This window comes from Falco rusticolus, chromosome 2, assembly GCF_015220075.1.
Source record: "Falco rusticolus isolate bFalRus1 chromosome 2, bFalRus1.pri, whole genome shotgun sequence".
Lineage (NCBI taxonomy): Eukaryota > Metazoa > Chordata > Aves > Falconiformes > Falconidae > Falco > Falco rusticolus.
Window position 1 is genome coordinate 106,589,681 of NC_051188.1, and position 16,205 is coordinate 106,605,885.

Genomic DNA, 16,205 nt, shown 5'->3' on the forward strand with positions numbered 1-16,205 from the left:
GGAAAACAACTACCATCTATAAGTGCCAGAAGAAAACAATGGCTCAAAGCTGAAGCTCATCAAATTTAAAACAGGTAGAAGGCACAATTTTTGAGTTTGTTTCAGGAATTAATTACTTTTGCGATCAAGATAAATAGTGGATTAAATACAAAAATAAAGCCTTTCCTGCTTCAAAGACAAAATACAAGGGGTTAACAGCACAAAACATAAAAATTGAAGAGTTTAAACTACATGGTCCAATGGCACATTCTGATTTGAAACAGTATCGCTCTCCATGAAACGTGTGAAGTAATTAATCGCATCTGTAAGGAATAATATTTTGAATCACATCAAGGCGCTCCCAGCCTTCCCACAGGTGAGAGAGCTGGCAGTTAACCTTTCTTAGAAACTTAGAAATTTTCATTCGAGTGAAGACAGCAATGACAAAACTCCCACCAAATTGAACGGCACTAAGGCTTTTGACCCAGTTCTGGTGCTGCCAACATCCCCCCCAGGAGGCTGAGCCTCGGGGCCCTGCCACACCATCCCAGCTGGGCTGGGGCCGCGGGTGCCCCCCACTGCAGCAGGCCCGGCCCTGCCTCCCCCACCACAGGGGTGGCCATGCCACAGGGCCCAGCCTCTGGGCCCCAGCCTGAGGGATGGGCACCCACGGGGCCTGGCCTGGTGTTGGTGAGGGGGCTGTTCCAGCTGCTGCCCATGGCTGGCCCTGCACCTTGGTGGCCCTGTGCTGTGAGGAGAAGAGCCATGACTGCGCTCCTTGGGAGCCATTTCAAACCTGGTGGGAGCATCTCCTAAGTGTCCTGGAAAAGCTGCTGTGGGGTGGAAAGCAGCTGCACTGCCCACAATGCCATGTGCCAGAGGTTGGTCATGGTGACTCGGCACCTGAAATGCTGGGAGACACTCTCAGGGCTTACCTGCAGTTTGTGAAGCCGCAAACATGGTCCAGTTGTGAAACGGAATGATGGCTATACACCTGGAAGAGATGCAGCACATCAGAACAAGGATACGGGACTCATGCTACAAACCAACTGAGTTTCACTTATTAACCCCTTTTCAGAGAACGGCATAATGTTATATCCCATAATTACAAAATATACAGACAAAAGAGAGGAATCTTTTTTTTCGAGGCTTGATGAACTTCAACAGGTTAATGAATTTAAGGGAATTGTCATATATCAGCAGCTTAACCAACAAAATAAGTCAGTACCACGCGGTGAAGTGCCTGACCCCTCACTCGCCCCAGTCAGCCCATCCGAGCAGGTAGCCTGCCCTCAGATCACGCTTTTCCATGGGCTGCAGCAGACACAGGCAGGGAGCAGGCCAAAAGAAGGGAAATTACTTTACTCCTCTGCCATCTTGTCTCTTCCAGGCCCCACGGCCTTCTGTCATGTCACAAACTGGGGGCACTCACTTGCTGGCTGCACATTCAACTGTGTGCTGAGCTATGTATGCAAATAAAGTCACCATTATAAATACTTTTATTGCTTTTATAAAGTGCCAACCAACTCAATTTTTTAGACTCAATTTTAGCACCTGAAACAACAGTTTGAATTTGTGCACAAAACCTGTAATTTTTCTCATTTGTACTAACGTCTTCACAGCAAACACACAGATCTGTTTAACTGAATTTATTGGGAAAAGTATTAATCTATAATTACATTTCTGGTACAATAAATATAATAACAAGGGAAAACACATGTAGTAGAAGCCCTATTCTGGCAGAAGATGCTCAGTTTATTCCATAAGAAATCCTCTGAGCTGTTTGTCATCAACAGATTGCATATAGTGCCTTCCTTTCATTAACATGGAGTTTTTCAGGATGTGCAATAAGATATAACCTGTTGTCACATTCAGCAAATGCACGGGATTTTTAAACGAGCAACCATTTGGTTTCTGAGAGCTCAATTAGTATTAATTACAAGTATAAAGAAGCACCACAACATATTCACATTGATAGTATAGGCATATCTACAGCATAATTACTGTCACTTCAATAAGCGCAGTCATGCATATCATCCCCTTCTACGATCAAAGTGGTGGCATATCGAGTCCAGGCTCCTGCTATCAGAGGCAACCGTGTTTCACATTCCCTTTCATAAATGTATCACTTTCCACCTTGCAGTTAGACCTGTGTGGAAAAACAAAACCCAACCACCTTATTGGGAGGTTTCTCCAGAATGCTACTGCTTTGATGGCTAGAAATCTAACTTTTAGTTTGATTTTCTGCCAGTTACCTCTGTCCAAGCTCTGTTCTTCAGAATAAATGGTTGTTCTCCTTTGCTTGCAATTTTCCTCTCCCCACAGCATATCTTTGCTTTTGGCCTTTATTTTATTGAAGCAAAATAAAGCTTTCAGTATCCTCACAATAATCTCTCCCTTCCCACTATTCATTTTACTAGTTTTTCTCTGTTACAACTAAATTTGTGCTTCCTACACCTGGCTGCTCTGAATGCTAGGCACTGTTGCTGGGGAGGTTGTTGCAGTGCCTTGCATTCAAGGCATTAATAATTTTATTCCACTATCTGAAACGTCTAACTTGATAAATTTTTAAATGGTTTATGGACATAACACATTGGTGTCTCAGTCATTTTGGATGAAATTGATCTTACCTAGTTTTAAGCAGCACCTCTGAGCTAGTCCTGCAGGCCTCTTTTATAGTTAGAGTTACACTTTACAGCATGATTCATGCGATCTATTTTTAGAGAATCTGACTGGATGAAGTCTGCTGTGCCCTAGAAACACTCTTCACTGACCGTGTCTAAACAAATACCTCAGTTGGAGAGATCCATACTGGATCAACTGAACAGCTTGTTTTGTGGTTTTTAATATAATCAGTTCCTTAATTTCCTTTTTAAAAATCACAAGATACCAGATGACAGCAGAAGTAAGCATAACCACAGATACGACTTTATGTTTTCAAACTTCCATCGTGTCTCTAACCCTCATGATCTCTGATTGGAATAATCCAGAGGAAACTTCACAAAATTGACAGTACTTTTGAACTGCATATTGAAAATGGCTCTTCTAGCACAGTTTTAAAACCCACAGTAACTACAGGAAGCACAATTTCCCTTCAAAAATCAAGTGCTTGTATAATGTTTTGACAGGATTACAGTTTGACAAGTGATATTCTAGACTAGCACATAAGAAAGACAAGACCAACAGGTATTTCAGGAAATTATATTGTAACATTCAGGAGTGAAAAAAAGATGCTGAATTTTCATCAATCATAAATAAAAGGATGTAGACTTGGGGAAGTAAGTAGGATGCTTTTTGGCAATCCATCTCTATCAAAGCTCCTTAATTATATCTTCTAAGCAAGAAGTTTGAAACATTTGAATAGCAAAGGATAAACATTAAAATCAAACAAGTAAGCATAAATACATATTTCTATGATCATCTCCAATGGAACAACTAAAGAATTTTGCTTCACAAAGAACAAATTAAAATCGGAAGGAAATTGATACTCTCCGTCACCTCCATAGACAAATAAATGTAGCTACCATAGTGTGTGTTCTTACAGTATATTAATATTTAGAAATTGGCTACTGCTGACTCTTAAGAATTTACCTTAAATCCTCCAAATATGAGGTGGAATGGAAAAAGTGTTCCAACTATAACAGTGTTGCTTTGCGTTGTGAGGGAAGTGCTAGTAGATAAATAGGTTTATCCCAAAGGTTTTGCAGCAAGTAACAGGCTGGACTAAGTATCTTGGGAGTTTTGGTTTTGGCCAGCACATACTCATGAAGGCTTTCTTCACATCTCACCAATCCTGTTTGCATACAAACATTTGAAGAGTTCTTCATGTGATACGAGTGTTTGGACAAAATTCCTTATGACAGGGGATAACTGGGGAAAGTTTTAATCCAAATCACTCTCAATCCCAAGGTAAATACAAATTAAAGAACATTTGGAAGATTACTGAACATATAAACATGAACAATTCAAAACTGAATTATTTACCATAGTCTAAGTCATTATGAATACTTTTCATCCTACTTGGTGCTCAGAAACCAAAACTCAGAACAACTCTTAGAAATGCAAACATCTAAAAACTTTATTCCCTGAACCATAATACCAAAAGGATTAACCTCCAGATAATTCAGGCTCAAGGACAAATTCATGGACAGAAGGTCCATAAATAGATACAGAAGGGTACAGGTAGGGATCTCCCCTCTAATATCACAAATCCAAAAATTATGGATGCCAAGGGAGTACAAGGGAAATGGGCCTCTCTCCTTTCTGTGGTCCATGCGTTCTCCCTAAATTGCATGCCCTGTTTCCACTGCCGTAGAATAAGCACCAGCACAGATGGACTGTTAGTGCGGCCCACAAGAGCATTACTTGAACAATCTTGTTTCATGAATGAAAACCAGATAGACTTCAGGACCACCGTGAGAAGACTCAAATACAATGGTGGGAAACATTTAAAACTGTTAAACATTGCAGTCTAAGAGAGAGATCACCTAGTCAGAACTAATGAGTTAAAAAAAAATACCATTAGAGTTCTCACACAAACATGTATTCAGACCCAAAATCACAGTCACGGTAGTATCAAAGGTATGTCTCTTCACAGAAATATGAAATATTTTTTTCAGGATGTAATTTCAGATATTTTTTAATGTCAAACTATCAACCATCATGCCACTCATAAACCAAAAATCATCAGATTTTCCATTCTCTAAGAAAATTTGATTTTCTTAGGCCACAGCTCTCAAAAACATGTCCTTGACAGTGGCATTTGTTAAGCACATACGCTGACCTTTTCAAAGTTTCTCTTTTTTGAAGTGACTGTTCTTGTTTTGCATTCTGCTACGTACTCTGACATATACTGCTAAGTGCAAACTTTGCATGCTTGCCCTAGTTCGCAAGGATCTTTACTCATGGAGCATACAAGTATTACAAGATTTCTTTAGAATTCTTTCTTTTCAGTAATGTAAAACTTGCAGAACTATTCAACAGAGGAAGTTTGCACTCCTGTTTTCTGAAACAAGATGTAATAATTCTACCAAAGGCATATCAGTATATAAAATAGCTGATATTTATCCTGAGAACTCCCATGAACTTTCATGACTATCTCTTTGGAAGAAATCAAATACGAAAAAAAATATGGAGTCACTCCATGGACAGCACAATATTTTAAAACCAAGACCAACAGTAGTTTAGACACGCTCTGGTCTCTCATAAGTCCTGTTTGATTTTCCATTAAGTGATTATATAGTGCAGAAGAGGAGACAAATGATGAGAAAAAGGCATATTTTGCATTCAAAGGGTCTCTGTGATACTCCTCTGAAAATATTGGAAAGGGAAAAAGCAATCATTTTTTAGGAAAACCTGTTTTCTTCATTATGATGATGCACCTTCTTGGAGCCCAGAAAGCCAATCATATCCTGGGCTGCAAAAAAATAAGTGTGGCCAGCAGGTCAAGGGAGGTGATTCTCTCCCTCTATTCCACTCTCACGAGACCCCACTTGGGGTACTGCATCCAGCTCTGGGGCCCTCAGCACAAGAAAGACATAGCCCTGTTAGAGCGGGTCCAGAGGAGGGTCACAAAAATTATCGGAGCGCAACAACACCTCTGCTGAAAGACTGAGAGAACTGGGGTTGTTCAGGCTGAAGAAGTGAAGGCCACAGGGAGACCTTACCGTGGCCTTTCAGTAGCCCTTGAACTTAAAGGGGTTTGTAAGAAAGGTGGAGAGAGACTTTTTACCAGGGTCTGTAGTGGCAGGACAAGGGGTAATGGTTTTAACCTGAAAGGGGGTAGATATAGATTAGATATAAGGAAGAAAATTTTTTTACAATCAGGGTGGTGGAACACTGGAACAGGTTGCCTAGAGAAGTTGTGGCAGCCTCATCACTGGAAGTGTTCAAGGTCAGATTGGATGGGGCTCTGAGCAGCCTGGTCTAGTGAAAGGAGGTAGCCCTGCTCATGACAGAAAGGTTGGACTAGATGAATGTGAAAGGTCCCTTCAAACCCTAACTATTCTATGATTCTACAGTTCTGTGACTGGTATGACTGGCTCTTTGCAGGAAATAATTTTGCCATGGGATCATATCACAAAGATTGTGATCTTACATTAGTCAGGATCTACACAAAACCAAAGCTGTTATTGCTGTTGTTCTGCACGTCTCTGTTAAAAGGCTACAAGAAATATTGGTTATTTTGGATTAACATTATTTTAGTAATGTTAAAGGTTCCTTTCCTATAACCAGAACATAAGCATTAAAGGGACTTAATATCATAGGATCAGAAAATTACTACTGAAATGAACTTCATGTACTTCAGATGCTTCTGGAATCAGCCTAACTTCCATTTCCAGGACAAAACATCATCAAACAATGCTACTGAGTGAGAAAATGTGTCCTTCTGGTCATCTGACTAAAGAGTTTGTCCTGCATCTGTTATTCCTATTCAAAGCATTTAGAAGGAGGCTAGCATAAGGAGTAAGGACTTAAATAGACTTTCTAAGGCTTTTTGTGGTGGCCATTACAGACCAAGAAGAATATTCAAGAGCCAGAGAGACTTTGTTTTGTATCTTGAATTGAAGCTGATGCAGTTAAGCATTCCCAAGTTTATAGCAAAGCAAATCCACATACAGTACCTAAAGCAAATAACTGTTACTGGCTGTAACTCATCAGATACCTTGGTTTTGAGGGGAAAAGCCTAGAGACCTTCACATACTACTAAAATTCAAACAACACAGTTTTAACCTTCGCCGATTCTTTGCTAAATGGCTTTCTTCTAGTCCCTGCTCTTAGCCACTCCACAGTCAGGCTTGAATATTCTCTATTATTAAGGAAATACGGAAAAGGATGATCTTGGAGAAGCAAACTAAAGGACTTTTGGAAGGCATTAGAGCTGGCAGCACATTAAGAAACCTTGAATTAAAAAGGTATCTTTTCATTCAGATTTCAGATAACTGTAATTCTTCTTGTATCACCTGACTAAAACTTGGGCTCACTTTACTGCTTTTAATTTATCCAGTACATTATTAGGATGTGCAACATGATAAACTCCTGTCCTTGAAATGATGACTTACAACACTGTTGCTTATCGTAAGTGCCAGTATAAAAATTGCTTAAAGATGGTACCAAACTCCAGAACCCTTACCTTCACTGAGCAAGGGGATCATGGTCTCTTCAGGGTATTTGCTTGGTTTTGGTTCAGGACACTACAACAGAGCTGACAATATTTTATTTTATTTTTTCCCCAAAGAGGCTTACTTGTCTGACTCAAATTAAGAGACTTTTGGTGAAATACATCTGTTATAAACCCTTTTTCCCAACAGCTGAAGATTTTGTAGGCTAGATGTTCCACATTGGTTCAGCTATCTTAACAGCTTTCTGTAATTCATTGTGCTTCTGCAGGGAAGTAAAGCTAGATAAACCATGCTGGTAGGATTGATACCTCCCTTAATTCAAGCAAGCAACTCAGTATAAAATACCTCGAAAATAAACTGATGATACAGCAAACCTTGTCTACAGCATATTGGGTTAAATCTTTGTCCACCACTCTTGTGAAAACAAAGGAATTAGTTCTGAAGGCAACAGAAGCATGAATTGCACTGATTATGAAGGAAATTGCATCTGATAATCCTTGCTATGCAAAGCACAAAACTTCACAACATCCAGGTGGCATCTCCAGTGTAAAAAAAGCCCTCCTCCTCCTCCCTGTTCTCAGAACTAGTGACGTACTCCCTTTGTTCAGAGAAGCTGAATTGGCTTCTGTATCGCAATGGAGGTTAGAAGATAGTGTTGCTTCTTGAGGCCCTTAGATCCCTGGTATTCAAGAAAGGGAATATGATGTTTAGATGATATGCTTCTTCATCTAAACGAATGGGTCAATAATAGAGTAAAACGCCTCCAACTGGCAGCCTGAACTTTAGCTTGAACTAACTAGGTGCAAAGCTGGTGCGCTGCTCGAGCAACAACCCAGTATAACCCAATGTTTTTTCAGAACTTCAGTGTCAACAAAAGAGGGCCAGGAGTGAATGTACTTAGGGCAACAACTGAACACATAGTAAAATCCATCCTACAACAACAGCACAAATAGCACTTAATGGTTTCACAATCATATTTTCATTGCTAAGAAAGATGCACCTTTTCCCTTCAACACCACATCTTTCATTGCAATGCTCTATCCTCAGCTCCTTACAGAAGACAACTAATTATTTCAAGAAATGTTCATGAATATAATTAAGATCAGATCCTCCCCTTGGTACACTGTGCAGACTGCTGTGAAACTAGAGATGACTTTTTTATCAGTTACAATAGAAATGAACAAGAGAGAAGCCTTTTATTTTAAAAATCTTCCTTCCAAGAGCAAATTTCTCTCCCTTTTCTTTTTTTTATTAAAACTTAATGTGTTATTAGCATGAGAATAAGTGACTGCTGCCATTGCATTGCTGAATTTCAAGCAGTATTTGGATACCAAATACAACAGCACTGTCTTAAGCACTGTCAGTACTTAATCTTTTAATGTATCACTGAAGGTAACAAACAAAAATTAAGAGAATCTCACATAGTCTGAATAAAGCTTAAGGCATAACACTTCCACATGGTGTATGAATTTCCAAACTGCAGTCAGTATATGAACATGTTTTTCATCATTAACACACTTCTATAGTTCAGCTGGAATATCAAAATATTCTATTACATGTAACAGCCTACACAAAAGACCAGCAAATAGGTTTTTCTTTTAAACTAACAGGACTAGTCAATGGACCTTCTGGAGAAAAGGTACAGATTGCAATCATGTCAAAGACTATCTGAAAACTGAATTAATATGCAAGATATAAATTATCCAAAATGAACGCAATGAATCCAGATCATGACCATTTAAAGATAATGGGCTTCCTACTTTTGCTATTAATATTTAATTGCTTGTATTGCATGTTTATGTCGTCCTATGCATTTTTTGATGTTTTGTTAGATAATTTTGGCCCATAAATTTCCAAGATAGCCAAAAGACTTTTTTTTTAAAAAAGCCTATTACTATTTAGAAGCAACTTACAGTTGGTTCACATACATACTTGCATTTTGAATATGCAGTCCCCAATCAAAAGTTAAATCGAACTGTCCTATAGATTGACGGAACATCAGAATACACTCTAAGTAACTACTGCCCTTGATTCACTCATAAATATTAATTACATTTATAGTATAGCAATACAAATTGTACCAAGTACCACAGGACCCTGGAGTTATTAAAGAGCAGCAAAAAATACTGACCAAAATGACTGGAGTAATTATTACTGTTCCTGAAACTTCAAACTCTGTTCAACAGTTCACCAGATATTTTCACTCCACCTCAATTTTGACAAGGATAGTTGTAAAAAATTAATCTTGTACTGATAATAACACAAATGCTGTAGCTTACAATAAAACAAAACAACATATAGCAAGTACACAACAGAAGCTACTGGTCCTAAATCAAGCATTTTAACAGTAAAATTCTAATAAAAATAGTAAGCCATCAAAATTTACAAACTACCACAAACAGTTAAAAATTTCAGACAACAGCTTTAATAAATACAATTAACAAAACAGTCACACTTATGCCGGAGCAAATACACTACACATTGTAATTTTTCAAAAGGAAATGTAATACGCTGCAGCTAAAAGAATAACAAAGCAAAAAGAAACAAAGTACAAACATAATGATTCTCAAAGGTTAATGGTTACACCACAGGCTTATTTTCACTAATCACATTTTTACTGCCTATAGCCTGCAGATAACATTTTTTCCCCCTGCAGAAGGTAAGACTATTATGTGCTAACTTTTGTGTGCATTTTAAATTGTGTTGTCTAGGAGTGAAAATGTCAAAAATTACCATTGTAGAGCCAAAAAAGGAAGAAAAATAGCTGGTAAAATATTGGAACAAAAAAAGTTATTGCAGAGAGATAGAAATTCATTACTTTCATGCTCTGTCAAACTTATAATAATATGCACTTAGAAAGAAAAGCAAAATCTTATTTTAAATGGCATTTGCTGAAGCTACGCTAACAAAAGGATTTGTGGCCCTGTCACAAAAAAACATTGACCCTTGACCTTTTTTCAGTTTAGAGAAGCAAAACAGCCAGAATCTTGTGTATCAAACAAATGTTTGTTTTGTATAAACATTCTCCCAATTTTCTTAGTTTGCTGCAAAAGCTGAGAAAAAAGAAAACAAAAAAAAGAAGAAAATGCCCCAAACTAACGGCTCAATTCAGAAACAGTGCAAGCCTGCTTCTAAACAGTCATGTGACTTTTTTTTTGCTAACAGCCATGTGCTCGCGTATCATTTTACTCTGAAATAACTCTGCGGATTTCAGCTCAACCTGCCTTTGCTTATAATGCATGACATAGCCTGTGAGGGAGCCTGAGAACTGTCCCTCTTCAAAAGCAAGGTTCCCATGCTTGGCCTGTAACCATGGAAGCAGATGCCTTTTTTGCTTACCCCTGCTTACCTCTTTGCAGCCACGAGCTGCTCCCTATTGTTAAAAGGGGTACGCCTTGATTTTTCTTCGTCGTGACCGAACTTGCCTCTTCTTCAAAGGGCATGATGCTGCAGGTCATTGGTCTAGACTGTTTGCACGGTCCAGAGAACAGCCTTGATGTAACCCTTGCTCCGTCTGTGCCACACCACCAGCCGTGCGACTGCAGACTGTAGGGGGACATCGGAGATCTGTATTTGAAAAGAAGTCCGTCCGATTTTGCCATTGTGCCTTTTCAGTCATCGATCGAATGAATATCGAACCTTCTGTCGTTGCATGTGTGAAATAGATAGCTTAGCAAGCACTTTTGTGCCCAAACCTGTGCAGTGGGCCAAACTCTCTTCCTTTATTCACAAGTATTATTGTTTTTTGTAGTATAGCAATTTCTTAGGTACTTTAATAATGGTGTCCTAATGTTAGACCAGCCTCACAACAGAATCTTTGTTGCAATCTGTTTGATTTTACACTTAATTTTTAATTTTAATTTCTTTTTTTAAAGATGCTTTCTGTTTTAGTCCTTCCCAGTTGAACATCAGCCCTCTTAAAGTGCAAGGGAGGCTGATTTTGAATCGGTATGAATAGCCCAGAATCATGAGGGGTTTCAAAATAAGATACCGACTGGTGGTTTGCTACCATAAAGCTTTAAAAATACATGAGAGAAAAAGTGAACTTGGATAGCTTCCAAAAAATTCCAAAAAAAAAAGGTGAATTAAAAAAGTAAAAAGTCCAGCGAATATGGCCCCTTTTTTTGTTGTTTGTTTTTCTTTTGGTTTTGTTGTTGTTATTGGGTTGGGATTTTTTTGTTAAATACAAATAAAGTAGATAGTGGTAAGGAAAGACAGACATTGATTACAATAATTGATAAAATAACCTGACAGTGGTGGCTAAAAAACTAAAAGAATTCTATCTCTTTTTTCCCTCAATATACAAAGAAAAACAATTTGGAAATTTAACAACTCATAACATGGGAGCTTTAAAATACATTGTATTCTTCTGTACTAACTGCACAAACATTTTCACTGGGCACCTTATTTTTTTAAAAAATGTATTTAATTAAAAAAAAAAATAAACAGATAAATGTCCAAACCATAGCAAGAAATTATGAAAATTATGCTAAGCCACTGAGAAAACATAGCTGAAGTGTTCAATCGAAGAGTTCAACAGAACTCTAGGAATTTCAGGGGGGAGTGAAGAAAAAGATGCTAACACCTTTAAATAAAAAAAGACAGAATTGTAGCTGATGTGGAAAATGATACATTCTTGAAATCAGTCGGTAAGCAAATTTTTACTCTTCTTTTAACAGAATGGCAAACTCTCTGACCACTGCCTGTCAAAAAAACAATAACCTAGTGAAAACCATCAGCACCTACTCATTGTAAAATATGCCTGCCTCTACTCTGTCCTAATAAAATTCGGATCGCATCAAAAAGGGCTTATATATTCTTCAGGGTGTTGCTTACCCTGCGTTGTCTGTATGTGACATCAGTATATATATTTTTGAGATACCTCTATCTCATACTTCAAGGCATACCTATTTTCTCTAATTGCCGCAGGCAAAGGGGAGGTGCACTAAAGAATAAAGAAGGTTATTGTGACAGATGAAACATAATTCACAATGAGTACTCTTTTCATCCAGCCTTAAGTAGCAGAGGATTACTCCAAGCTGAATTTTAGGGGAGTATGTATGATCTGATTTAATAATATGAGGACAGGCCACGAGCTGAAAGGCAATGTAAACCAATTATGCTTTTGCTGATTGTTTGGGGGGTTTTGTTGTTGGGGTCCCCCCCCTCCTCTCTTTTCTGGAAGTAGAAGAAATGGTAACGCGAAGAGGGTCTGAAGAAACATGGGGAAAAGTAAGATATGCCAAGAAATAAAAGTTGACATTTTCTGGAATGGATATTGATAAATGTTTATTCTATATTTCTGCTTCATGACACTTAAATGAAATAAGATCATGCCATTTCTTCAGTAAATATGCGCTGTGAAAGTAGGTAAACTAATTTTGATACACTTACTAAACTTGTACTGCTTCAGAGAAATTCATACTTGAGTCTTCTAAAAATGTATATTATCAAGTTTAGATGTAGATAAGTGTGACAGTAAAATAACTTTCTGATAAACGTGTGTACATTGCTTTTCTGAGTCATTGTTTTAATATTTAAACAGTAAATAGATAAGCTTGCATGTGTATTTTATATGTTTGTTTCCTTATAGTGTGCTTTGAAAAAGACTTGCTTAACATAAATTACTGTATTACACTCTGAAAGGATTTATTTTTTTACTGTTTCAGTTTTCATATAGGAACTACTTTTTAATGATAAAAAATGCATTCAGAATGTCTGGATGCGTGTAGCTAGTTAAACTGCAGAAACTGCTAAGGTACTTGGCAAAAGGAATAAACTATCTCGTTTTGTCTGTGGAAGTGTTAATTTAGATTAATTACTTTTTTTAAGCAATAGGTAACTTGTAAAAAAATCCAATTAAATGCATGTGTTAATAAAGTAATCACTGATCTCCTCAAAGAACATTTCTATATGTTTTGTATAATTTAGTATGCAAAATAAAACCATTTTTAGATACAGAATCTAAATGTGTTTTCCAAGTGATCCTCTTGTTTGAAAATCACAGACAAAAAAACCCAAACAACCATGAGTTAAATGTTTGCTTTCATATATTTTGTGCGTTTTAATTACACAAAAACTTCTTAGCAGTCAGAGCTAATAAAACTGTGCTGCTAATTGAAAATAAATGATTACTAGAGGTTAGTTCATACCTTTCAGATTTCGGACTGAAATATAAAATAAAGATTAATTGGAACAGAGTTTCTGTTATTCAAGTGCTGCTATATATCAGACCAGCTAAGACAATTCAACAACTTAACACCAAATGTGACATAAATAAATGGCAAGGAAATGGCATAAAAATATGTAAGTGAAATTATTATTAATTATATTTTCTAAACCCAAAAGAACGCTGAAATTTTGTCTTTCTACAGGCTGTGTTACTGAACTATTCCCTTACATATTACGATTTCATATCATTCTTAAAAGGAAGCATAAAACCAATGTAAGCATTTCAGAAACACCATAAGCAATTAGTTATATTTTGGTGAATAAGCAATATGCATTAAACACATCTCGGCACTATACTCTTAAAGAGTGAATGAACAGTCAGAAAATGTATCAAAATACAATAAGAAAACTGCTAGATTGAAAGCATACATTTTAATATTTTAGTTCCCAAAGGCAGCAGCAGCCAAAAGACCATTCTAACCACCTGACAAATAGCAACAAACAGCAGCTCTCGAGTCAAAATATTTATTAGGGTGTCATGTCAATGTACAGGCTAGCATATGTGCTAAGGAGAAATTATTCTATTATCTCCAGCTGAGTGGAGCAGTAACAATGAACATAAAGATTTATAAATATATAGAGAACTGAGAATGTTTCTTTCAAATCATGCAACCATTTAATTTTCATTGATCATTTAAAAATATATCAAAAAGTGTAAAATACAAGTTACTTGAATTCCCGTCATGATTTTTATCTAAATGTTATTGTTGCTATGTCACACTGCACTTGCCATCCATTGTAAAGTTTCTTAGTAAGAAATACATACTTAAGCATTTGTTTAAGGAATCAAGTGGCATTTTAGCTACACTGAATGACATTAATTTAAGCAATATATCTTCTACTAATAAACTTTCAAAAATGTATATTTTAGTGGTATTCATATTGGTAGACTGTTTTTGTTCTCTCAAAAATTAGTTTGAAGTAGAATTTATTATTGACATTATGGCACATGAAACTTCCAGCAAAACTGCAGATGAAGGTTGTCTTTGGAAAAGTAGGGAAAAGAAAACATCTCAGATCATGCCTACATGCAACAAAAAAAGTACACATCTCTTAAGGTGAACGAACAATGTTTTAATACTAAATCAAACTATGAGCACTCATATATTTTAAAAATTAAAAATATTAGTATTAGACATTAGTTTCTTTTCTGTAAAACATGCATCAGGCTGACTGAACATATATCAAGTTCACGACATCATTTTTAATAGCCAGTGCTGAGGGTTTTTTTTTAAAAAGAGAAGAAAGAGGAAAAAAGAGCTCTTCCCCCTCCCCTGCAAACAGCTTTGATTTTAACCAAATCTTAGTGTGCAGGTGTACTTGTCTCATCCCATACCCTATAAAGCTTTAAACATTTGTGAATGCAATTAAGATTTGTAATATTTTGGGAGCTACAAAGAATACAGCGGCTCAGGAGACAACACTGGGAATGTAAGAAACCACAGACTTTGATTCTATACGACAAGCTGGATAGGAGTCAAAGCTACCACATGTGGTGTGAAAAAATGCCACCCCGGTGTGAACAAAGGGTTTAAAATGGAGTCAAGAAGCGTGCAAGCTCAATGTCTAAGCTTTTCCTGTGAATTGTACTGCCACAACCTGCAGGATATCAAGTGGGCTGGGAAGAATAGCGTGCCTTTGGAAGCTACAATGGAGTAGCGGTGGCTGTCGGTGCATTAGGGTTTCTATTGTTTTGGTTGTCTTGTTTGTGCATCGCTACAATGTGCTGTTTTACTTCAGCGAGAAATTAAACTCTAAGAACCAAAAATAAAGTCACAAAATTCACCGAGAAACTCATGAATGCAGTAACTCTGATCTTTCTTATTGTAGTCCTAGTTTACAGCTCAATAAGAGAGTTTGCCAGCTAGATTGTTCATTTTACTGGGGCCTGAACCACAATCTCACACATATAAAAACCAGAGTAATAAACATTGCTCATAAATATCTCTTTGGCCTTTTACTGAGATAATTGCAATAATATAAACATTCATTGGGGTTTATTCAAATGGAAAAAATGTTGCATCTTATTTCAGTCAACAGCTTTCTTCTTTTTATTACAACATAAAGCTATTAATCTGCATATTCAGTTCAGAAAATGTTATCTTTCAGAAATAATCTATGAAAGTGTGCAGCAGCAACCCAAAAACGTATGGGTCATACACTTGCAAAGATGCTATGCTAAGAATGTTTAACAGCAAGGGTACTGAAATTCATAAATATTCCACCCAGATAAAGGAAAATGCTATGCAATCAAGGCACAAGGAATAATGAGAAAGAGTTAAATGTATTTTTCCAAACATGCAAACAGCAAAAAAGTACAAGTTCCTCCAAGAGAAAATGCAATACAGTTATTAGAATTCCTAAACAAAATCATTTAAAATCCAGGGAAGCAGCCCCACAAAACCCAATAAACAGTAAATTTCCTAAGAATTAAAGAAACCTTCCAATTTCCTATATTACATTTACATTTTTTATTAAGGATTAGGTCAAAAGCCACTGATTTTTAGTTTATGAATGCAGGTCAAGACAAGAACATTTTTCTATTTACTCTGTGTAACTCTGTATAGAAATCAATCTGTTACTTTCATTACAACCACACAATCAATTCCATTTAAAGTACAATGCAACAGCCAAGTCCAAGGACAATATGGATCGCTGAAAATCCTTCATACTATCTACAGAATTTATTCAGTATGGCTGGGATGATTTTTCTTCTCATTAGTATGCAACAAGCTTTCACAAACAAACTTATCCCGGCTTTGACTGCTTTTAGTTCAAAGCACAAAACAAGAAAAAGCATACACAAATTTACTGATACCAGACCGATGTGTAAGTGTTGTTCTTCAGTAAGGAACACAAACCATCTATTAAAGA

At 36.9% G+C, this 16,205-nt stretch overlaps 1 long non-coding RNA gene across 2 annotated transcripts in view; it reads right to left on the minus strand.

Moving 5' to 3' along the window:
- Positions 1-16,205, minus strand: part of LOC119143756 — a 301,625-nt gene that overhangs the window by 140,793 nt on the left and 144,627 nt on the right. For both annotated transcript variants that reach the window (XR_005102782.1, XR_005102781.1), the window contains exon 3: positions 915-973. This is a non-coding gene — a long non-coding RNA (uncharacterized LOC119143756). The remainder of the gene's footprint in view (positions 1-914; positions 974-16,205) is intronic.